The 24,427-nt window shown below is 36.5% G+C and overlaps 1 protein-coding gene across 2 annotated transcripts in view; it reads right to left on the bottom strand.

Moving 5' to 3' along the window:
• Nucleotides 1-24,427, bottom strand: part of LOC101595240 (N-deacetylase and N-sulfotransferase 4) — a 405,440-nt gene that overhangs the window by 233,773 nt on the left and 147,240 nt on the right. The window lies entirely within an intron of this gene.

The raw sequence follows: 24,427 nt of genomic DNA, 5'->3' as shown, positions 1-24,427 counted from the left end.
TGTCTTAATCTAAATTCATCTTACATTAGACACAGTTGATGCCTATGTTAGGTGGGTCACAAAATCATAAGTACAGATGTAATTGGAGGTTTAACCAGGTTAAACATAGACAAAAGTCTGTCACCTTGTGTTTTGCAAATGGGTAAATTTGCTATGTAAAAACAAACAACTTTGAAATAGGAAAGAAATGTCAGGATGCTTATCTCTCTGCTCTGTAATTTCATTTTGTTCTTGCTTTCCAACATATGCTATTTAAATTCATGGAAAGCTAGACTCTGAAAAAAAAAAAAAAAACAACAGATGGAACCCCCTTTATCTCAAACCCCATGCAAGTTTAAGCCATGTGTCCCCCAGACTCTGACTAGAGACAAAAATGGACAATTGTCTCTGACAAGGAAAAAGGAATACAGCATATAACTATGGTTCTCTTTAGTTCATCTCTCATGAACACCTAAAGTCACATCTGTTAGATAAAGTCTCTCACTAGACAAAATGTTAAATAGATAAACTGAGTCTTATGATAAGGCCTCACTCATTAACAGGTCACTGATGCTAATTTGTTATGATTTAAGGGTTATAAAACTGGCTTTAAGACTCAGTAAAGGAAATTAGGTTCCTCTTTTCATCAAGGTTTTAACTATTGTAAAGATAAAGGCTCACATAGAAATGGTTAATTTCCAAAGGTAAAGTACTCATACCTAAAGACATTGTGACTTTACAGATAGCTTCTGTCTTATTTATGCTAATTTTATTGAATGGTCATAACTAGGTTTACTCACTTAGGTTTAAGTGATTTACCTTCAGTAATAATAACTTTCATCTTCCTGGGATATGTTGGAATAACTTACTTAAGTTTTATCAAACTTAAGTCATGGGTAAAACATAAAATTGTTTTATGTTAATAAAAATTTCTGTGGTACATAAAAATCAATAGCTATCAAGTTTAAGCCAAAATCATTTGTTGTCAAATAATGTTTTTTCTTTCAAAAATTTATCAAGGGCTGTTTTGGCTCAGAAATGACTAAATTCTACTGTATGTAAAGTAACTGTCTCAATTTTGGCACCATGATAACATTTTGTTAGATTTGGTTAACTTACATTCAAAAATTCTAACTATACAAAACAGTCATCTTGATTTTGATGCTACTAAGGCTGCTAATGATTTATTTACTACAACTTAGTCTGTGTTGCCTAGTTGGGACTCTCTAAGTTCCTGGATAGGCAGCTTTACAGCTGTGGGAGTTTGCCTTCTGCTTCTCTTATGCCTATTGCCTATTTTCTTCAAGTGTTTAATGAAGTAAATGTTCAACAGAGGTCTGAACTATACACTATAGGATATGTCCCTGGCTCTCTCAGATTTTATTCTAGTTCCCCCTGAATTTTGTCCACTGATGGCCAGAGATGGATAAGAAAGAAGAAGGAGAATCTAAAACAGAGAAACCTGCTGGGTCAAAAAACACTGAGGATAAGGTAATCTCCATTGTGATGGGCTAAGCAAACAATGGTACTTTAAAACTTTTAAAATGATAGGTTTATCTAAACAGGTGGTCAGAAGCCAGAGGCCCCCACAGTGGAGTGTTTCTGAATTACCTTTAAAATGGAGATTGCTCCAGGACCTTAAAAAAATTAATAAGGCCATGGTACCTATGGGAGCCCTACAACCAGGCCTCTCCACTCCAGTAGCAATTCCTATAGGATATTATAAAATCATTATTGACCTAAAAGATTACTTTTTCCCTTATACCCTGAGCATTGTCAGCATTTTACATTTAGTTCACCTGTGGTAAATTTTAGAGGCCCTATGCAATGAAAAGTGTTGCCCCAAAGGATGGCTAACAGCCTACGCTGTGTCAACAATTTGTGGCCCAAATTATAGATCCATTTAGACATAAGTGGCCTTCCTTGTATATCATTCACCATATGGATGACATCCTCTTGGCCGGTCCTGATCCCACTGAACTCCTTATTTGCTATCAAGAGCTTTCTGAGGTCCTTACCGGAGCTGGTCTTCAGATAGCTCCTGATAAAATTCAATTAAAACCTCCTTACTTATTCTTGGGCTTTGAGCTTTTTCATAACAGAATTCTCTCACTAAAGATTCAACTTAGGACTAACCATCTAAAAACTTTAAATGATTTTCAAAAACTCATAGGAGATAGCAATTGGCTCAGGCCTTATCTGAAGCTAACTACTGGAGAACTTAAACCCTTATTTGACATCCTACAGGGAGACCCAGATCCTGCTTCAGGCAGCTCATTCACAGCCCCCACCCTAGAATCCCTAAAGATAGTGGAGGCTGCAATTCTAAGCCAAAGGGTCACTTTTATCTCTTATAAAAAGCCTCTTCTCTTGGTCATTTGTGCCACTAACGTTACATCCACTGGGGTGTTCTGGCAGGAGGGGCCCCTCTTCTGGGTCCATTTACCCTCCAAAAGTTAAAAACGGGATTTATATCCCATAAAAGGCTCTCCAAAAAACATTCTTCATCATACACTGTTTGTCCTAAACTTTTTAACCTTTGATACTCAGTTTAATTCAGCTGTTGAATGCTTTTGGCACACAAATACAAAAAATACCTTTGCCAAAGCCATGTGGAAAGATCCTTTAACTTTAAAATGGGATAGTCCAGACCCAGTACTCATTTGGGGCCAAGGATCAATATGCTTGCTTGACACCAAAAAAAATGCTGCGAGATGGCTGCCAGAGAGACTTGTAAAACAAGCTGATGATCCTCCAGTGACATCTCACATATCTAGGGAAGAAACACTTCCCTGAGAGAATCTCCTTTTTTTCCCTAACAGGACAAAGCTGGAAGGACCTCTCCTTATCTTAATCCTCTCACTCACAATCGGAACCATTATTATAATTAAAATCATGTCTTTTATATGTCAACAGATTAAAGCCATTAAGGTGCAGCCTTTACAGGTCTATTATCACAGGCTGGGACTGGCGGATCCAGGCGTTGCCACTGAAGGCCTACCACCTGCAGCTGCCACTCTCCCTTTATCTTACATTCTGTACTTACTTACTATACTGCTGTCTTCTACACCTCTGCTATCACTGCGGTCTACCTGTCTTGGCCAAATAGCTACCCCTCCTTTAGGAGCTGCATAGGATTCAGACCTATACATATCAGCTCACAATAAAGTGAATATAATATGGGCACCAACGTGGTTGCAAGGCAAATCACCACAAGGGAAGGTCCCTATCTGACTGCTTCTGAATTCCCTGAGAGGTATACCTGGCTTGAATGGAGGTTGGTACCATAACTGTTATCACTAAGGCCGTGCCTCGCTCTCCGGCCACATAGGCCCTGCCTCCCCTCCCCAAAAGGTACCAAGGGCCAAAGATTGTGGGAAAAAGACATCCCATGGGATGAGTCGGGTCCCTACTCCCCCAGTTGGTTAATGCCCTCCGTTGCAAAGTGGGCCTTCCCCTCTTTTTGTATAAAAGAAAGGAGGAGATGTTGGGAGCCATGAACCAAACCTCGGCCATGTTAATAGAGACTGCCATATAGCAAGTTAAACTTTCTACTTCCTTACCTAATATTCAACTACCACAAACAAAGACTGCCATATAGCAAGTTAAGTTTCTACTTCCTCACCTAATATTCAACTACCAGAAACAATGGGATCATACACCTGGCCAAACTTTCCCCCATCCTGCCGGTAGCTAATGAAGAAACAAAGGCATTGCAGTTTAACCCTTAACTCTGTGATCTTTGCCCTAACTATGTCCCCTTCCCCTACAACTCCTTGCCCTGACCACGTCCCCTTTCCCCTACAACCCTATATAAACCTACATGTAAGAATAAACTCTCGAGGCCGTGACAAATGCCTAGCATGGACTCCTTCTTGTGTCTGTTTCACCCAGGTTAGCTTCTCCTTGAGTCCTTGTTCAACTCCCCCACTGGCCGGGGCATGGAAGCAAATTTTGACCCTATTTAAAGAATATGAAAAGAAAATAAAAAGCCTATGATTAGCAATTATTTCATAGAAATGTGATGATTTTGCAAAGGACATCTATTAACATAAGGTGTATTGCTAAGTAAGAAAAGGCAAATTGTTTTGTTATTAACTATAGCTCACTTACTGCTGCAAAACAAATAAACAGATAAACATTAGAGTTTATGGAAAAAAGACCTTTTCTATTTTATAAAGGAAGTATAGTAGCTCTTGGAAATGGATTATCAAGGACGCTCCTATACACATGATAGCCCATCATCTACAGGGACTTTACACTAACAGATTCCATTTCATAGTTTGACCTTGAAAATATCTTGGGAGCCAAGTGAGATAAAGTCTTTTATAATCTTATATTCCATATACTTTCTCATTCATTTCTTGAATCACCTTTAGAGATTTTTCATTATTTTAAACTCTTCCTAATTGCTGCATCTGTTAATCAAGATGTATATTTTTCTATAATATAATTTTAATTACTGAAATATCTCACATTTACATATACACTTTTTGAGGCAATTTCTGTGTGCAACATTTCATAGCTAATAGGAAGCAATTTGCTTTCCTTTATTAAGTGCGTTAAAACTGCATGCCCTAGACATCATCGATGGTAAACATTTGATTCGGCTCAAATTTAATGTGCTGAGGCATTTTGCTGTGCTGTATTAGGTTTATTTATGTGCTGTGTTCTGCATTGTTAGCTGCTAATGAGACTTCAACTCTTATTGCTCGAAGGCCTGAACACTAACCTCATTTTAATGAGTTCATTATTTGCTGTCTTCTGAAAGGAAGACAACAAATTTTCCTTTTAATTAAAGGTCAAAACACCTCTGGTGCAGGAAAGAGAAGAGGTTATCAAACCTTGGGAGAAACTGAGTGATAGCCCTTGTAGTTTTCTAAGCTAAGCAATGCTAGTATAGGCTTGGGTAGGTTTTGTTTTTCCAGTAGAGACAGTCCATCAGTCTACAGAGACCAAAGTTCATGTAAATTAAAGACAAGTAAAACACTACAACATGATACCTAATGTGCTAAGACATTGTAAAAAATGAAAGTCAGCCCAAGTAATTAAAGAAGCTTTGCTTCCTACCAAAAAGGGCCCAGTGGATCAATAACTCTGTAAGAGAAAGATCCCTCCTATGGATGAGGAATGAGTTATGGGGTAGAGAGGACACACTATATTAATTTAGTACCCCAAAAAGATTTCACCTATTTTGTTACAGAAAGTGAAGCAAACACAAGTCAAAATCCTGGGGAACTATTTCTAATATAGAAGATGTGTGAATCTCTGGAGAGAAGAGGAAAATTGGAACTTCCCAGGATCATCCATTTTTGTGTTCATGGGTAACATAAACTTTGAAATGCAGGAGAACACTGAACTGCCAATAAATTATGGACAACTAGCTACTTATCTAGAGGTGAATACAAATGGAAGGCAGAAACTGAAGCATAATAATTTTTGTAGTCAGCTTCAGGCTGATGGGATGAACCTCCAGATCAGACACAGTTATGGGAGGAAGGGAGTTATTGAAGCTTACAGATCCAGAGGAAGTTACATAATGGCAGAAAAAACTGTCTCAGATTCATAGGTCCATGCAGAGAGAAATACTACCACCAGCATCACAAGCAAGCACACTTGGAAACCCCAGGCAGAGCTCAAGCACTTGGCGTATTTTAGGCTGGAATTCCACATCTGCTCCCAATAACACCACCTCCAGCTGAGTCACAGCTTGAATAAAACTCGAATTTAGTGGGGGGACAGCCATTCAAACTACAAAAATTAGGAAATGTAGTATTTCACTTAACAAATTAGTGTGATTTGATTAGAAACCAAGATATTTTCATTTCCTTCAATGGCATACACATTTTGTCTATGGCATATTTGAAATTTGTGCATTGTCTTCAATGCTGTCTATTTAAGATTAAGTGTGTGTGTGTGTGTGTTTGTGTGTGTGTGTGTTGCTGGCATTTGAACTCACAGTTTCTAATATACTAGGCAAGCATTCTACTACAAGCTATACCAGCAGCCCAAGGTTTAGATTGCTAGTTTTGTTTGTTATTCAACTATATTTAATAAATACATTTAGACATAAAATTTTCTTGTTTTAGAAGATATGATCAAAATTGTTACAAATTTTTACAGAAAAATTTCAGAGAGAGTCGGAAAGGTTCTCATATACCCCAAAGTTATTGTATTATTGTACATTAGTCAGAACTTTTGTCATAACTCATAAGAAAATATTGGTACCTTAATTAATGCATTATTTCTTCCCTAACATCTTTTATGTGTCCTAGAATTCCATCAGGTATCATCCTGCCATTGATTATTACTTTGTGTGAGGCTACACTTGTCTGCTAGACTAAGAATTAAATGATTATAGTAATTTCAAGATTGCAAAAACATTAGTGAAAAGAACAAAGTTGTTTTTCATGAATTCTTGTCTTCCCAACTCCATCCAGATTTTATGACTGACATTGGTATAATGCCTGTAAGTGGCAAATGCTTATTGATACATTATTCTGAACTCCTTAGTTTAGTTAGGGTCTACTATTTTTGGATATGGACAAATGCACAGTGTAATGCAAGTCCAATGTTGTACCATGCAAATCATATGGAATATAAATACTAGAATGTGCCTGGAATTTGCTTTTGTTTCACTATCCAAAAATCTACTAAATTCTACAGAGTCCTTCACCTGTCCCCTGGCAGTGACTGACCTTTTCACTATGGTCATAATTTTGTTCTTCTTACAATGCCATCTCCCTGGAATTATTCATAATGTAGCCTATAAGATTGACTTCTTTCACCTGGTAATATTCATTTATGGCTTCTCTACCTCCCTTCCTTGCTTGATGGCTCGTTTCTTTTTATTGCTTTTATTCCATTGTCTGGATGTACCCTGGCTTCCTTTGCATCCATTGCCCTCTTCAAGTACATTTGATTCCTTCTAACTTTTGGTAATTCTGAACAAAGCTGCTATAAACATTTATGAGTATTTGTGTGGACATAAATTTTCAACTCAATTGGGAATGTATTAAGGAGTACCTTTCTAGACTGTACAATAAGAATATGCTTAGCTTAGTAAGAAACTCATGAACTGTTTTCCAAATTAAAGGTGATTGTACCTACATTTTAAAGGGAAACATTTATGTAGAATAGATAATTTGAAATAAAACAGCCAGCAAGACAGTAAAGAAGGAGGAATGTAACACGTGAGAATTGGTGCAAATGCTAAAGGATACCAATCTTGAAAATGTATAAGGAAAAGTATTGTGTAATATACAAAGGGGGAGTAAATTAACTTTAGATAACATTTGTGAATAAAACTATTTTTTTGAGTAGTGCAAATGAAGAAAATAGGTTACTGTCTCTTCTATTTTGGGGCAATCTGGATTACTCTAGATGGCATCATGTAATTTGAGTATCTAGATATAAAATGTTCTTTGTGCATTTATCACAAAATTACATCTATGCCTCTTATGCATGTATCAACATGACTTCTGTGTACATGATAATATTGTAGTAGATGATGTCTTCTCAAATAACATGCAGGGGATATTAATATTTCTAAGTCACTAAAGTATCTTTAAATAAACAAGAAAATTATCACATTATTTCAGAGAACTTTAATGCACTAAGTGTTAAAGTTGAATACTGGTAAATGTGGGAATATGCTATAGTTATTTAAGAATTCAAAGAAATATCTGGCACAGTTTTTATCATCAAGCACAATCAATCCATGGGTAGAGAACATGCGCTGAGCAATTATAATGAAAAGAATGAATATAGATATGAATATTTATCAGTGCAATTGATCAAACATGCCTTTACAGTATTGCCTTGTACTGGCAGCAGGCCTGACGCAGACTTGAATGTTCTCTAACTACAAATACAGACGAGGGCAGAAAGCTTTTAAAGATACGTAAGAAACTGACACATTTGAGGATTTTTTTAGGGGGATGTATAGTGGCAGTTTTTTAAAATTAGAATTTTTTTCTTTTTTTTTTTTAATAATTAGTTTTGTACTTAGTGAATGGTCAAGTTGGTACCATTGTTAGCCTCCTCCCTGTCCTCCCCTCTGCTCCAACCCCTCCTTGTTGGGGTATATGGGTCGTGTATTGTGGGTTTAGCCCTCAGTTATGGGTAGGAGGAAATGTCTCTGTGTATCATGACCCAGCGTGTGGCTCTGACATTCTTTCTGCCCCCTCTTCCGCAAATTTCCCTGAGCCATGTTGGGTTCATTTTAGGTCTGCTTCAGTGATGAGGTGTTGGGAACCTCTGTGTCTCTGGATGTCTGGTTTGGTAGGAGTTGACTGTTCTCTGTGTTGATCTCCTTCACTGTTGTGCTGGTACCAGGTTCACCAAGAAAATAGCACATTTGCTTGTTTCGCCAATTATTCTTAGTTTCAGGTAGGGCTCTTTTGAGGTATGATGAGGTGGTAGTCTTACAATTGGAATAATGTAGCAAATGTGAACAGATGGGTCATGGATACAGAGTACAAATTGGGCATGGCAAAGGAGATAAGTTAAGAGGAGATTATTAATATGTCCCCAGGATATATTAATAAAGGGATAAATGGAGGGCCTTCATGGCAAAGAAAACATGATTTTTGAGATAAATAGCAGGAGATAAGTAACAGAGATGTTTTGAACTCAAGTACCTAGAATATTGACAGTCCAGTGACAGAAATTATTGGTAAAAAGGAACTGACTCAATTAGCCACATTGAGGAAGAGTCAACATTTAACATTTAATTTTATTTAAATCAATTGGAAAAGCTATGAACATATATTATTGCCCTAAGTATACATATCAAATAAGCTATATAAATTATTGTAAAGACAGAAAATACATTAGATATGAGTAAGCATGTAAAACAACAGAAGTTTAATTACCAACATAAATTAATAATTACAAATAAAAATCTATACATTGATAATACTAATTATTCTGATGGCCTATATAAGTGGCTTCACAGCTAAGCCATGTAAATTTATGTTTATAAATATGGACTTGAATTCTTGTAATTGTTTGTGTAGCTGATGCAATATGCAAAATGAAAGGGCATGAATGATATCTTTTAAATATTTTATTCATAGAACAACACCTTTAGAATTATAATACAGATTATGTCTTATGTGAAAGGAGTGTGAGTGAATGAGTCGATTAGGGCTGGAGAGAATGCTCAGCAGTTAAAGGCAGTTGCTAAGAAAGCCTTCTGCCCTGGGTTCTATTTCCCAGTAACCTTGAATAGCCAGATGCACAAAGTATTGTATGCATCTGGAGTTTGTTTGCACTGGCAAGAGGCACTGATAAACCCATTATCTCTCTCTTTCTCCCTTTCTCTTTCTCTTTTTCCTTTTGATTCCAAATATATAATAAATAAAAAATTAAAAGAACTGACTAGATACCCCCCTTCAGAATGTTATTTGATGGATAAAGTCTGTTCTATAGAATTTCTTTTTTTGTGCAATTTCTTGCATTTTTATGCAGTTTATCCTCCTTGTGCTTGAGTTTTTAGTACATTACCCTATTTTGAGGAAGAGCTTTCAAAGTACTTTCTTCTTTTCTGATTGCTACTTTAATCATACTAGCTCTTGAAGTCTATAAATGCTTTCAGATTGCTTAATAAACTACAATGTAAGTTATTAACTGAAAGTGAAAAGGTGAATGAGATTTTTACAATCAACCTTGGTTGCCGTGACACTGACATTTGCCTCCTCAAGATTCAGTGTGTATGGCTTGAGATAAGAGATTATGTGATGTTCAAATCTAGAGGGACATCCAAAGTCAGCCTTGCTAAATCCTATTTCAGGTCACAATTTTTCTTCATTTTAGATGAATATGAATCAATAGCCCAATAATTTTCCTTGATTAAATGAAATGCCTTTTTATTAACTATTGTTGAAGGAGTGCATGCCAAAATTGCATATAAGGATGAGTCCATACTACATTGTACTTCAAGTGGCATAAAATGCATAGGTTCAGAGATCATGAGCTTTACCAGTTACCCTTGGGTTTTTTTTTTTTTGTTTGTTTGTTTTTTGGGTTTTTTTTGGGTTTTTGCTTTTGTTATTTTGAGGTAGGGTTTCACTCTAGCCCTGGCTGACCTGGACTTCACCATGTAGTTTCAGTCTGGACTTGAACTCACAGCAATCTCCTACCTCTGCCTCCTAAATGCTGGAATTAAAGGCATGTGCCACCATACATGGCCACTTACCCTTCTTATTTTTTCAGCTCCTTAATCTCCTAATATTTGAAATGGGAAAGCAATAACATTTTTAAAAACTTATTTAGAGCAGTAACCCAACCTATGGTATTCCTGTAAAAGCATATATAGATCTGGAAATAAATATAAATATAGGTACAGATATATGCAGACTATAGATATAAATTAGATATAGATATACACACATGCATAATACACATGTATATCTGTGTATGTCCTGTACATGATGAGCCTTCAGTAAGCAATACTGTGGTTATTAGACAAGGAATTTACTTGAAAGTAATATTAGTTCTGAGAAAACAGTTATTTGGCTTTACTTAAATGTTCTTGTTTCTTATCTGTCTTTATTATTAATACTTTGGTGAAGTGAGATGCCTCTTACAGCAGATGAAACTTAATTTTCACTTGGGATATATGAGAAGTTTCTTTTCTCTTGGGATATTAAGGTAACATATTTTATGTTGCTATTTTTTAAATGATCTAATCTTTTTTTTTTTTTTATTCTGGAGGCTAACTGATAAAAGATGCAGTACAATTTGAATTTAAATATACTGAAATTTCTATATCTTAATATCTCATAATTGATTTATGTTTAGTACCTCAACTTGGTTAACAACACTTTTGTTGTATTCACTTGGAAAGTCTTGTTTGGTTTATTGACTTAATGCTGATAGTAAATTCTGGCATTTTTTTCAATACTTTTACCAAATTGAGCCACTTCAAAGACCAAACCTGAGCATGGTATTTAATAATTCCGTTTCCTCAGTCTCTACTCAGTACTCCTTTTCACGCTCTGCAATTTCTTCATCTGCCATGGGACTTAATATTTTCTACCATATAGTTTACTTATTACATGCTAATTGTTTTTTACCCACTAAATTGAGAGTTTAGGATCATGCTGGTTTTGTAACATAATACACATTTTGATGCTAAAACAGTACATTGAACACAGAGTGATCAGTAAGTAGGTACACAATGAATGAAGAAAGTGTTTGGAACAGTTAGAAATCAAATACTAGAAGCTAGATATTCATCATTCACTCCTTAGAGAAAGACATTTTCAGTGAAGCTGGAATTATGTTTATCTGGCTGACAAGAATAGAAAATCACATTTAACTATGCACTGTTGCCTTAGTTACTGAGCCATTGTGTGTGGCTAAGTATTTCAACCTATTGGATTAGGTAATCATGATACAAGAAGAATAATTTTAAGAATAATTTTCAATCAGAAGAATACTTGGAGGTTGTGAAAGGTTTAAATCCTTGAGTTCAATGAAAGTTATTAGTTTTCATTTCCCTGCTAATTAATCACAAATCAAGGACTAACTTAGGAATTTTGATTAGCCAGCCCCAAAATGGCAGCTGGATATAAAAATGAGATAACATTTCCATAGATTTACTACATAAAAATGGAAAAACACTTTGGATAAATATCTGATTTTCTTCAAATAAGTTATTTTAAGAAGGCTCTTAAATTTTGAATGGTAACTATACAGGTCTTATAATTGGGATCATAAGCTGAAAGTTGGAGACTAAAATATTAGCTAGATTGGCTGTTTTGACTCAAACATTTTTTTTTCCTGTCTGGAATAGCAATGCATTTAAATGATTATCAGTTTTTTGTTATATGTAATATGTGCCAGCATTTATAAACTTATAAACTATCCAGGTATAAAAATAAAAGTATATTCTCACTTTCATGGGGATAGTAGTACCAAAACCAGAACATAAAGTATTCATGATGATATGTAGACACACAGTTTAATTGTTATTAAGAAAGTTATTACACTAACATTAATCTATACTATATCTCTTCAGTAAAATGCTACTCTGCTATTTTTACTTATTAGAAATAAAACTGAAAGCATTATGATATGCCATTTACATGAAATTACACACTGTTATGTTTTCATGTTGACATTGAATGTGATGTTAATTTTCATATATACCTGTATTAGATATATATAATGGTTTTGCTTACCAATTGTCCCCTCACTTATGTGTCAATACAAATTGGCCTGTCAATCATCTAGACTGGAAAATGCTTCTCAGGAAAACTATCTGTTCCAGAGTTGTTTGCAAAGTGTAAAATATCTGTTAAATGTAATCCAGCACAATGGTTTCACAATGACCTTTGTACACTATGGGGGAGTGCTGTGTTCTGCAGTGGCCTGCATCTCCCTTGAGGATGCCCAACTTTTTTGTGTCATAACCTGTGTGTGTCTTCTACACCACATTTAGTATGTCTCATCTGAATTTATTTGACAGGTCAGTGATCACAAGAACCAGAGAGGCCAGAGGGAAATGCCAGTTACTGCCAGATCCTGGTTTGCCTGTTTTTCTGTTATTCTAATTTGTTATGTGTCATGTCTGACACTGTAGTTGTGTGTCTCATGATAAAAACACATTACATAACACCAGCAAGTAAGTTTTTCAGGTGCTGAATCTTCAGCTTTTCCTCGTTATTTTCTCCCTTTCTTCCTTTCTGAATCAGGCTTGGACTCTGTGCCTATACCTAAAAGGTGATCAACTTGGAATCAAAAACACATCTCTCATTTTTATTATGGCAAACTCCTTAGGTTATTTAAACAAGGCCAATATTAAAAATCCAATTTTTATTCAGTATGCATCCTTTCACTAGTTCAAATTGAAAACTTAAATTACTTGCCAGAGATCTTCTCTTTATTCAAACTAAATTAGAAAATGACCCCAGAGAATTCCTCTTTCATGTGTTTATAGGTGGCACATGGACCAAAACAAAGAAGAAAGTCACGTTTAGAAGAAAGAACTACTTGTTTTTCCTCTAGTGAATTCTTAAAAATCAATGATGCTGCAAAGTTCTGTGCCTAAGAAGCAGTTGCCTGACCCGGCCATGCTTTAGATGGCTAAATGTTTGTACATGAATACAATGATGGAATATTTTTACCTCATCATATTTCCTCCCTTACCTAGGATGAGGATGTGACTTGGTAATTAAATGCAATATTATTTGTTATTTTTATTTACAGCATTGACTTTTTCCTTTTGGTGTGTATATTCTATTTCAATCACGGCTCTATGTCCTACAAAAATTTGTTCTCACGCCAGGACTGGTGGTGCATGCCTTTAATCCCAGCACTAGGGAGGTAGAGGTAGGAGGATTGCTGTGAGTTCGAGGCCACCCTGAGACTCCTTAGTGAATTCAGGTCAGCCTGGGCTACAGTGAGACCCTACCTTGAAAAAAAATTGGTTCTCCTCTTTACAAATCTAAATTTTCCATGAAGTTTTTCCTCAAAAGATGATCCATGCTTCCATATTGTTCTCTTTTTGCTTCTCCTAAAATGTTAAGTAGAAGTCTTCAGGTAAAAATATACCTGTCAAATAGGTGCTGACATTATCAAACATTAATAAACCAATTCGGTATAGAGTGAATCATGTCATTGTTTTAATAGTGACAGATTTTTTTAATATAATAGAAAAATAATCTACCACACTGTTATTTAAATAAGTTGATTTTTCCATTATATGGTCTCATAGTGTTAGCCAGGTTTCTAAGCTCTATTAGTCCTCCAACTCAGTGTGCTAGTAGTCTAGACCACAAATGTGAGCCTCCACACTCCCTTTTGTCCAAGTAATCTTAATGTGTAAGCATAAATATTACATTCTAATAAAGCTATGGCAGTGAATTTATAGACTAGTTTGTGTGAGTTTTATGTTTTGTAAACTTTACACTGACAATTGTCATACATATATATATCAGAATCTACCATTCTTGTTACCATTACCTGATCTTGTATCCTTTCCCCACCCCCTTACACTGAATGATTTCTTCTTTCTAACTAGTTTCTTTTTTACTTTTGTGTCTTTTCTTAGTTATTTCTTAACTTCCTGTATGAGGTAAAGCTTGTGACAGGAGGAAGTGGACTTTATTTATGTTGGTATTTCTCACATAGGTAAATATTAAGGACACTTTTAAAATATTTTTTAGAGACACCAAGAGAAAGAGAGAGAGATAACTCCAGGGCCTCTTAACACTACTAAACAACTCCACAAGCATGCACCAGCTTGTGCATTTGTTTTTACATGGGTATTGGGGTACAGAACCCAAGCCATCAGGGTTTTCAAGAAGCACCTTTAACCACTGAGAAATCTCTCTAGCCCTTGTGATGCTTTATTAATGCACAGGGGGAGCAGGTTATTTGGTAAATAGGAATATTTAATTTTTTTAAATTTTTATTTATTTATTTGAGAGCGACAGACACAGAGAGGAAGACAGATAGAGGAAGAGAGAGAGAATGGGCACTCCAGGGCTACCAGCCTCTGCAAACGAACTCCAGACGCATGCACTCCCTTGTGCATCTGGCTAACGTGGGACCTGGGGAACCAAGCCTCGAACTGGGGTCCTTAGGCTTCACAGGCAAGCGCTTAACCGCTAAGCCATCTCTCCAGCCCAGGAATATTTAATTTTTCAGTTGCTTTATATACTCAGAAGATGACACATAATGAAATAATTTGGAATGTGATGTCTTTTGCTGACTACAACTATCAAAATCCCTGATTATAATAGGCAGACAGTAGGAGTTTAACACCTGATTGTTTTGAAGAGGAGTGTCATGTTTGTTGAAAACAGCATATTATATCAGAAATTTTATGTAGCCCACAATGCATAGGAGAATACAGTATGTTATTGGAGTCATGTGTCATTCCTCCAGCAATAATAACCTCTAAGTAGTATGGCTAATGGCATCGATCTGCTTGGGAATGGATTCCAGTACTGAAAGGACCTGTAGATTAATCATTTCTACCACTGGTTCCTATGCTTTATCTGCCATCTGGCATGTCTGCTGGTTTCAGAATTTTGCAACTGTCTACAAAACTTCATATTTACTTTGCTAAATACAATAGCAGATATTGCACACTGCAACTTTCTTTCTCCAATACTGAGCATCTTCTATCTACAGCTTTTTCTGGGGATCAGCTTTTTTCTAGCATACTGTGTGTATGATGGAGGTTTTTGTTTTTTTTTTTAAATACCTGATTTAATGGAAAGAAACATTTATAGCTTACAGTCCAAGTAGAAAATGGATTCCCCAAAGTACAGGGATGTGGAGGTCATATCTCATACTGTGTAACCACATTAACTATTCCCTGGTTATAGTCATGTAGCAGCACATACCTCACCCCACAATGAAAGCCTCAGGGAAAACATTGTTTCTAAAATAGAGCAGGGCCAGGGTGAGAATTAAAAGCAGTCTTTTAATATAAGTGTTAGAATTCAGACTTTAAGCCTCATTGCTCTCAGATACATCATCAAAGTGACATTGCTGGGAGAGGGAATTTTGTGGTCTGAGTGCATTTTTGCAGTACAAAAGCCTTCTTTTTGAACTTACCCACAAACTTTGTCAATATTTTGTGGTCTTGCCTCCATTTACCTTAGGAAATTGGTTCATAAAATATATTTTGACCTTTGCTTGAGGGTCTCTTGCTGGCAAGAAATCCTTCAGCCTGTGCATTTGAATTTGGCTTGCTTTACTCTGAGGAGGGTCCACATTTATCAAGCTTCCTAACAAGGCACAACTTGCTGTCCCTTCAAATGTGGAGCTGAAACTTTGGGCTAAGTAAAGAATGTGTTCCCTCTGTCTCCAATCATAAACTCAAAACCTTGCAAAAATATGCTTCACGAAAGCCCTATAATGTCTGATTTTTTAACTCTATGTCACTGATGCTACCTGAGCAATTTCCAGTTTGTTCTAAGTGCTTAATGTAACTTTGTTGATAAATGGGAAGATGGACTTATTATTTTTGATTTAGATGTCTTACTAAAATAATTAATTGATTGCTTATTTGTGGTGGCAATAAATCCATGCACCATATAATGATACTTTGGTTAATGGAAAACCACATACAGATTAGAGACCTCATGAGACTTTATTGGTGCTGAAAATTCCTATTACTTAATGAAGTAAAAAAAAATACACAGAGGAGTATATAAGTAAACATACAAAGTATGTAAGTATTTATATGAGTACATATATACATGTATGTATACACTAAAATATTAAGTTAAAAAGGTAAATACCAAAATTAAACAACCTAATCAAGAAGTGGGCTGTGTGACAGAAGAGAGTTCTCAAAAGAAGAAACACACATGTCTAGTAATTATTTTTCAAGGGCTCATCACCCTTAATCATCACAGAAGTGCTGGCAAAGATGTAGACAAATAGGTGCCCTTGTTCACTATTGTTGGAAATGCAAGCTGGTGAAGCTATTATGGAATTATGTGTGGAGTTTTTTCAAAAATTGAAAGTTAGATAAACCACATGACCAAGATGTATAACTTTAGGGTGTATACCCTAAGAATTCTATACTCTGATTCAGAGAAACTTATTTTGCCTATTTATGTCTGCTCTATTCACAATTACTACAAAATTGAAGCATTCTTGATACCAACCAATTGATAAATGGCTAATGAAGATGTAGTACATATTTCAGAAATGTAGTACATATATACAATACAGCTTTATTCAGACATAAATGAAATAATGAAAATTTCAGGAAAATCAATCAAAGTAGAAAAGATCATACTCAGTAAGGTAAGACATATTCAGAAACATACACACTGCATAGTCATGCTCATATGGGGATCTGAGCTATGAATGTTTTAAAAACTTTTTTATTATTTATTTATTTGAGAGTGACAGACAAAGAAAGAGGGAGAGAGAGAGAGAGAGAGAGAGAGAGAGAGAGAGAGAGAGAGAGAGAGAGAGAGAGAATGGGCGCGACAGGGCTTCCAGCCACTGCAAACAAACTCCAGATGTGTGTGCCTCCTTGTACATATGGCTAATGTGGATCCTGGGGAATCGAGCCTCGAAGCGGGTTCCTTAGGCTTCAGCACTTAACCAGTAAGCCAATCTCTCCAGCCCTGCGCTGTGAATTTTTAAAGTAGTGAATATAAGGCATAATGAGTACTTGGAGAGGCTAGTATGGTACAAAAGCTCCATAGAGGGGGTATGCAGAGGGAAAGGTTTAAGCAGGTACAGGGGCTGAAGATGGTTGAAGGATTGGTATGGTGGGAAGATGAATCATAGCTAAGGGCATGTACATAATGCAAACAGAAGCCTGATACTTGGTAATGAATGTGAAATAAGATTTTCAAAAGATGTTTAAAGATTTCTTACATGGATGGAAAAATTGCTTCCAGAAGCCGAATGGTAGGATAGTAACAGGGATGAGATACTTCATAATGTGCTGTTGGTTAAGGAGCCACAGAAGTCCCTGAAATACTGGCTATGGCCATTGCTCTTAGAAACCCACCAAAACCAGATAGTAAGTTGCTATTACTGAAAACATCTCATACTTTGGTGGCATCACATTAAAAAAAAAAAAAAAAAAGAAAGAAAGAAAGAAAAAGAAAAGCTGAAAGTGAGCTAGAAGCACCCTGCCTGCTAGTTTTCTTCTCACCAGAAAGTGTTAACGCTGCAAGCTGCTAGGGGAAAAAGTCATCAGCCATTCTGCCCAGCTGTGGACCTTGTGTATTTCACAACCAATTTGCAAAGGAAAGATGCATGCATGGGTATAACATTGACATGGGTGCTGGAGAGATCGCTTAGTGGTTAAGGGTCTTGCCTGTGAAGTCTAAGAACACAGGTTTGATTCCCCAGAACCCATCTAAACCAGATGCACATTGTGGTACATGTGTCTGGACTTTATTTGCGGTGGCTAGAGGCTATAGCAAACCCATTCTTTCTCTCTCTTCCTCTCTCTCTAATAAATAAATAAATAAAAATTTTAAAAAATAATGTCATGGAAGTTAGTAACCAATTGCTTGCCTATTGGATTTGACGCCAGCTCCACCGGAGCTAAAACATGTTTTCTATTATAAATTTGGCAAAATCCATGGCTAGGGAACCAATAATATTATTATCCTAGTTTGGTAGTATGTCAGACTATGTCCTAAATATCTATGTTTGTTCCAATAGATTGGTACTGCTTGCTGTCTTGAACAAGGAAGTTTCTTTATAAAAAATATATTAATATAGAGATGTGTAGCTGGCCAAGTTACAAATAATTAAAGATGACTATATGCTCAGTTCTAGCCATGACATCTTATCCACACCTTAAAAGGCCCAGGAAACTCAAGGCAAAGAGAAGAATGAGAGGATGTAATATCAACAGGATGGGCAGTGGGGTTGTAAAATGTTATATTCTGAATATAAGTCTGCAACACTTATTAACTCATTTCAGGTGTGTTTTCCTCACAAGACTGAGCCTGTTAATATTTCACCATAGATAATGAAGGGGTACATAAGACCCTACACCTTTCAGAACTAAGAGTGGCACATGATGATTGTTGGGAACTAGAGAGTCATATCCTATAATGATATGGCCACTGTTGGGTTTCCTATTCTCCAGTAGATAACTTCCCACCCTTGATCAGGCTAGTGACCCTAAGACCCCAATCTTATTCACTGGGATATTAAACCCAAAAACAATCAAAATAAATACATGAAAGTAAGATGGAGGATCTATTTGGAAGAAGAATTTTAGTGGGAGGGGTAAATGTTAGAGAGAGAGAGAAAGTGGAGGAAACAGGCTCAAACTCCATTGTATGCATATACAAAACTGTGAAAATAAAAAATGTTCTCTTGAATATGAACCATTGTAAGAATTATGTGCACATAAATGAATTAATTAGGCATTAGTTGGATGAAAGTTGGTTCTGCTTCTTTTTAACAAGGAAACTGAAACGAGACTCAGGGATATTGAATACATTGTTCAAAATAACATAGCAATATAAGATGAAGCATCAATTTAATCATTGTCTTTATTTTTAATTATATGTGTATATGTATATGTATATGTATATGTATATGTATATGTATATGTATATGTATATGTATATGTATATGTATATGTATGTATGTGTGTATGCATATATATATGTATATATGTTAATTTTTAACATTGGTTGTAGTATGTCCTTGGCCCCCAGTTCCCTTAAGCCCCTCTTATGTAGGTTCTTGGTGTCTACTATGGGATAGTTTGAGCCTATGGTGTGTTCATAAATAAGGTAATAACTTTTAGCTTCGTCTGGAAAGCAAGTGCTGGGAAAAAGTCTTCATTTGGGCAGGGGGTGGAAATCACACAGATCACCCTAAACAACTGTTCACTGCAGGACTTAAGCCAAATCTGGCCCTCAGATCCACAAGCCAGAGCCCGTGGTTTCATGACTAAGCTTTCTTCACCTTTTGCTAACATTGAAGTCTGGTCCATCCACCTCCCTTACTTGGGAGTTCTATGTTGTATACTCATTTCCGAGAGGAAGGTTCCTATTGTGCTGACTGCTTTAGTCTTCAGTACTGTGTCCTTTCACCCTACCTTCACTTTCCCTGAATGCCCTCCACCCTCCCACCCCAATATTCTTTCCCTCTAATGGTTTGCATAGAAAACTCTTCTCCTCCCTCTCTAGCTCCTCTTTTAACTGGTTTCATTCTAGTTACACAAACCTGGTTCTAAGGCTTACTCCCTTTTACATTCCTCTTCTGATGTACATTTTAGGAGCCACATATGAGAGAAAACATACAAAGTTTGTTTTTCATAGTCTGTGTGACCTTGCTTAGGATGATATTTTTTCAAGGCCATCTATATTCATGCAAATTTCATGTTTTTCCTAACTGCTGAGTAGAGTTCCATTGAGTAAATATGCCACATCTTTGTTATCCATTCATCAGTTGACAAGAATCAGGGTTGATTCTAAATCCTATTTATTGTGAATAGTGAATAAACAAGGTTGAGCAAGTATCTCTGAAGTAGAGAGTGTAGTCTTTAGGGTAGATACTAAGAGTCAAATTTCTGGGCCAGATGGTAAATCAATTTTCATTTTTTCAGGAGTCTTTATACTGGTTTCCATATTTACTGTACAAGTATTAATTCCTACAATCAGTCAATTAGGGTTTCTCTTTTACCACAGCCTTGCCAACATTTATTTTCATTATAATTTTTGATAATTGCCATCCTGGTTAGAGTAAAATGTTTTAATTTGTTTTTATTTGTATTTCCCTGGTGACTGGGGATTTTGAATATTTCTTTAAATGAGTATATTTCCTCCTTTGAGAAATCTTTGTTAAGCTCTCCAACCCATTTTTTGGTGGATATTTTTGTTTTTATTTCTTAGTTTTTTGAGTTCTTTGTAGATTATAGGTATTAGGCAAATTGACAGGATACAAAATTAGCACACAAAAATCAGTAGCCTTCCTATATATTAATAACATATATATGGAGAAAAAGATCAATGATGCTTTCTCATTTTCAGTAGCTATAAAAATTAAATATCTTTGAACTTCATTAACCAAGGAAGTGAAATATATACAATGAAAACTTAAAACCATAGATAAATGAAATTGAAGACACAAGAAGATTGACAGACTTCCTATGCTAAAGAATTTGAAGAATCAACATCACAAAAATGTCCATTCTATCAAAAACAACTTATAGACTCAATGCAATGCTTATTAAAATTCCAGCAACTTTCTCCATAGAGATAGAAAAATAGTCTCAAAATTCATATGGAACAATTGAAGGGCTCAGATATACTAAAATATCCCCTGCAAAAGAAACATTTTAGGAGATATTATCATACCAACTTTAAACTATACTACAAAGTCATATTAATACAAAACAATATGGTAATGGCACAAAAGCAGACATATAGTTCAATGGAACAAAATAGAAGAGCCCGGTCTTAATTCAAGTACCTACAGCTACCCGATCTTTGACAAAGGAGCCAACAATAGACACTGAGAAGGTAGCATTTTCAACAAATGGTGTTGGAGAAATTGAATATCCACATGTAGAAAAAATAAATTAGATGCCCTCCTCTCACCATGTGCAAAAACCAGCTCCAAATGGATTAGGGACCCCTGTCTAAGACCTAAAACTCTAAAACAAATGGGAAAAATAAACAAGAACTGCCATGATATAGGAATGGGGAAAGACTTCTGAGACTCCTGAGTCATCAGTAGTTCAGGAAATTAAACACTCAACCAATGTGGTCTCATGAAACTAAAAAGCTTTTGTACAGACAAGCATAGCATAAACAGAGCCAACAGACAACCCACAGAATGGAAAATAAATCTTCACTAGATTTGCCTACTCATGGCCTTTCTTCAGAGCTTGTAGTAGAATTTATGGATTTGAATCCTGGTCTAGGATGCACTAAGAATGACCAGTTGGATATTGCTTTTGCTCTCATCTCCAATAAAATAAGCCTACTTCTCATGTCCACCCAACAAATTGTTGCAAGGACTAATTTTTATATTATGTAGAAGTTCTTAGAACTGATTCCTTGCCTACAGAAAATGTTCAATGAAAATTAACTTAGAGTTGGAAAGATGTCTTAGAGGTTAAGATGCTTGCCTGAAAAACCTAATGACTGGAGTTCTTCAGTATTCAAGTAAAGCAGATGCACAAAGTGATACAGGCATCTGGAGTTCATTTGCAATGGCTGGAGGACCTGGCATGCCTATTCTCTCTCTCTCTCTCTTTCTTTCTTATCTGTATGCTTGCTACAAAAAAACAAAATACTTAATAAAATAGAAATTAGGGGATGGCTTAGCATTTAAGGCACTTGCCTGCAAAGCCTAAGCACCCATGTTTGATTCCCCAGAACAATGTAAGCCTGATCCATATGGTAGGACATGTGTTTGCAATACATTTGCGGTGGCTGGAGGCCCCGGTATATACCATTATTTCTCACTCTCTCATAAATAAATAAATAGAATAGAAATATTTTAAAATAGCAATTAGTAGTACTGTCATAAGAGTTTAACATAATTTCTATCCACAAATTCATTCCATAAACTCTTAGTGAGAACTTGACTTTATCAAATGGATACGTTTGATGCACATAAATGTAAACAAATGGCAGCTATCAAAGACCTTAGCCTGTTCATGGAAAACAAATCATTTTGGATAGTCTTTTTTCTTTATTATTTTGGAATAATTTGGCAGCAAGAGCAAAAACCATTTTGCTGAAGGTTGTTAGAAGGTGTAGGATATACATAACACCTCATTGTTGCAATATGTTTTGGAAAAATATGGTTGATATATTTGGAAGATGTTTCATGAATTAATTAAAATACCTATAGTTTATATATAACTCCCCATTTTGGCAATATTTATATAACTGGGAATGCTACTATGTCTCAATAAGATTGTCATCATTTGTAATTAAGCTAGATATTTCTGATTCTTCTATCAATAGTTATGAACATCTGCCATTCTATATTATAATCTACAAGAAATAAAATAGCAGTATATATTTAAAATTTTTGTTAATGTTTAAAAGTTATATTTTATCAATCTAATTTCCTTTTAAATCACATGACAGCCAAGTCATCCGACACTAAGAAGGACTCATCTGACCACTATGTCAATGCAGGAAAATGATAAAATAAAGATAATTAACATAAGTTATAGTCACCATGAGAAAATAGTGTGTCTCCAATCTTAACTGTTTAACCTGATTTCCCAATAATTTAATCTCTAATTTCCTTTACATATTGCCACATGAGGATATTTAATTTTCCCAAGTCCACTAAATGTTCAAATATTTACAGTAATAAAATAGCAGTGAGCCATAACACAACTAAAAAGATTTTCAGATGTCCTCAGCTCTATATGCATGCAGCAGAGAGAATCTCAAACATAGACCCATGTGGACTGTCTATCTTTACACAATGAAAGTCAAATAAACCAATCTGAAAATATTTGGAGAAAAATCTTAACTCAGTCTTATCTATTTCATTAGTCCATAGTCCTTGAGACAACACTCATTTATTTAAAACAATATTGTTGGAGATGAGGAGATGAGCCCTGAACAGACCTTTGCCCTGAGATAACCTCTATCCTGAGCAACTTCTGCCCTGAGCAACTTCTGACCTTTCCTCATCCCCCCACCTGCCACACCTAACTGATTCCATCTCCCCACTCTGCCACACCTAACTAATTAACACCCTGCCTGGCAACTGCAGAGACGTGAGAACTGTACCATGAATTTTTGGAATAACCGCAAACTGTCCTAGGCCAAAGGCCAAGAAGATTCTGTAACTTTCCACCACCTGCCTCCTCCAGCCCCCCACCCACCCAAAACCCTAACCCTTAAAAAGGCCGCTGTGGCTCAATAAAATTGGACTCTTGACAAGTGTACATTTGCTTGAGTCTCTTCCTCTCTCTCGCCCATCTTATTTCAGGTTAGGGTCCTCCTCGCCCCCATGAATAACTAGGTCCCGCGGGACGGGACATGTGGCGCCCAACGTGGGGCTCGAGGCATGGACCCCAGCCGGACCCCAGCCGGACCCCCAGCACACGATCTCCGGAGTGTTCCTGAATGGTCACCGCTTCTCCGCCCAAGAAGGTGGCAAGACCTGGTAAGTTTTCCCTCTTCATTCTGTCCCATCGAGATGGGCCATTCATTGTCTAAAGAGGCTTCTTTCATAAAGGATTTAAAAGCCTCTCTCAGAGAGTGAGGAATACGGGTAAAGAAAAAGGATCTTATACAGTTTTTTATTTTTGTTGACAAGACATGTCCATGGTTGATGATTGATGGACCTAATATTCATCCCCAAAAGTGGCAAAGAGTAGGTAGAGAACTAAATCAGAAGCTCACTGAGGAAGGCAATGACTCACTATCCCCAACTATTTTCTCTTTCTGGGGCTTAATTCGAGACATTGTCGAGGAAGCAAATAATGACTCTGGTAAATGCCACCTTCTCTCTGTGGCCGAATATTGTCTCTCGTCTTCACAGCCTGGCTCCCACTGCCCTTCACGTCCCCCCTCTCGAGCTTCAGACTCCTTTTCTCTCATTGCTGTTTCTGACTCTCATACTTCTGATCCTTCGAATCTTCCCCAACTTTACCCTCTACTACCCCCAATTGACATTTCTAACCCCCCCCCATAACCAATCGCCTCACCTAATCAATCCTGTTCTAAAGAAGCAACCTACCACTAAACCTCAGCCTCCTCCTACTGGTCCCTCATCCTCTTCTTCCCCTCCAGATGACCCTCTCGATCCTGGCAATGCCACCACCTTAGAAGGTGAGGCCGCCTGTTGTCACAATCCTGATTGGCCACCCCTCGCCCCCGCTGCCCCAACTCTTTCCCCCCAAAGTCTCCCCTCTGCTCTTCTTTTGACCTTTCCCTCTTTTCCGATTGTTCCGCCTAATTCCCTTTCTGAGACCAAGCTTCGCCTCTCCTCTCAA

This window comes from Jaculus jaculus, chromosome 2 (genome assembly GCF_020740685.1).
Source record: "Jaculus jaculus isolate mJacJac1 chromosome 2, mJacJac1.mat.Y.cur, whole genome shotgun sequence".
Classification (NCBI taxonomy): Eukaryota; Metazoa; Chordata; class Mammalia; order Rodentia; family Dipodidae; genus Jaculus; species Jaculus jaculus.
The sequence above is the reverse complement of the archived record's forward strand: the minus strand, read 5'-3'. Positions and strand labels throughout refer to the sequence as shown.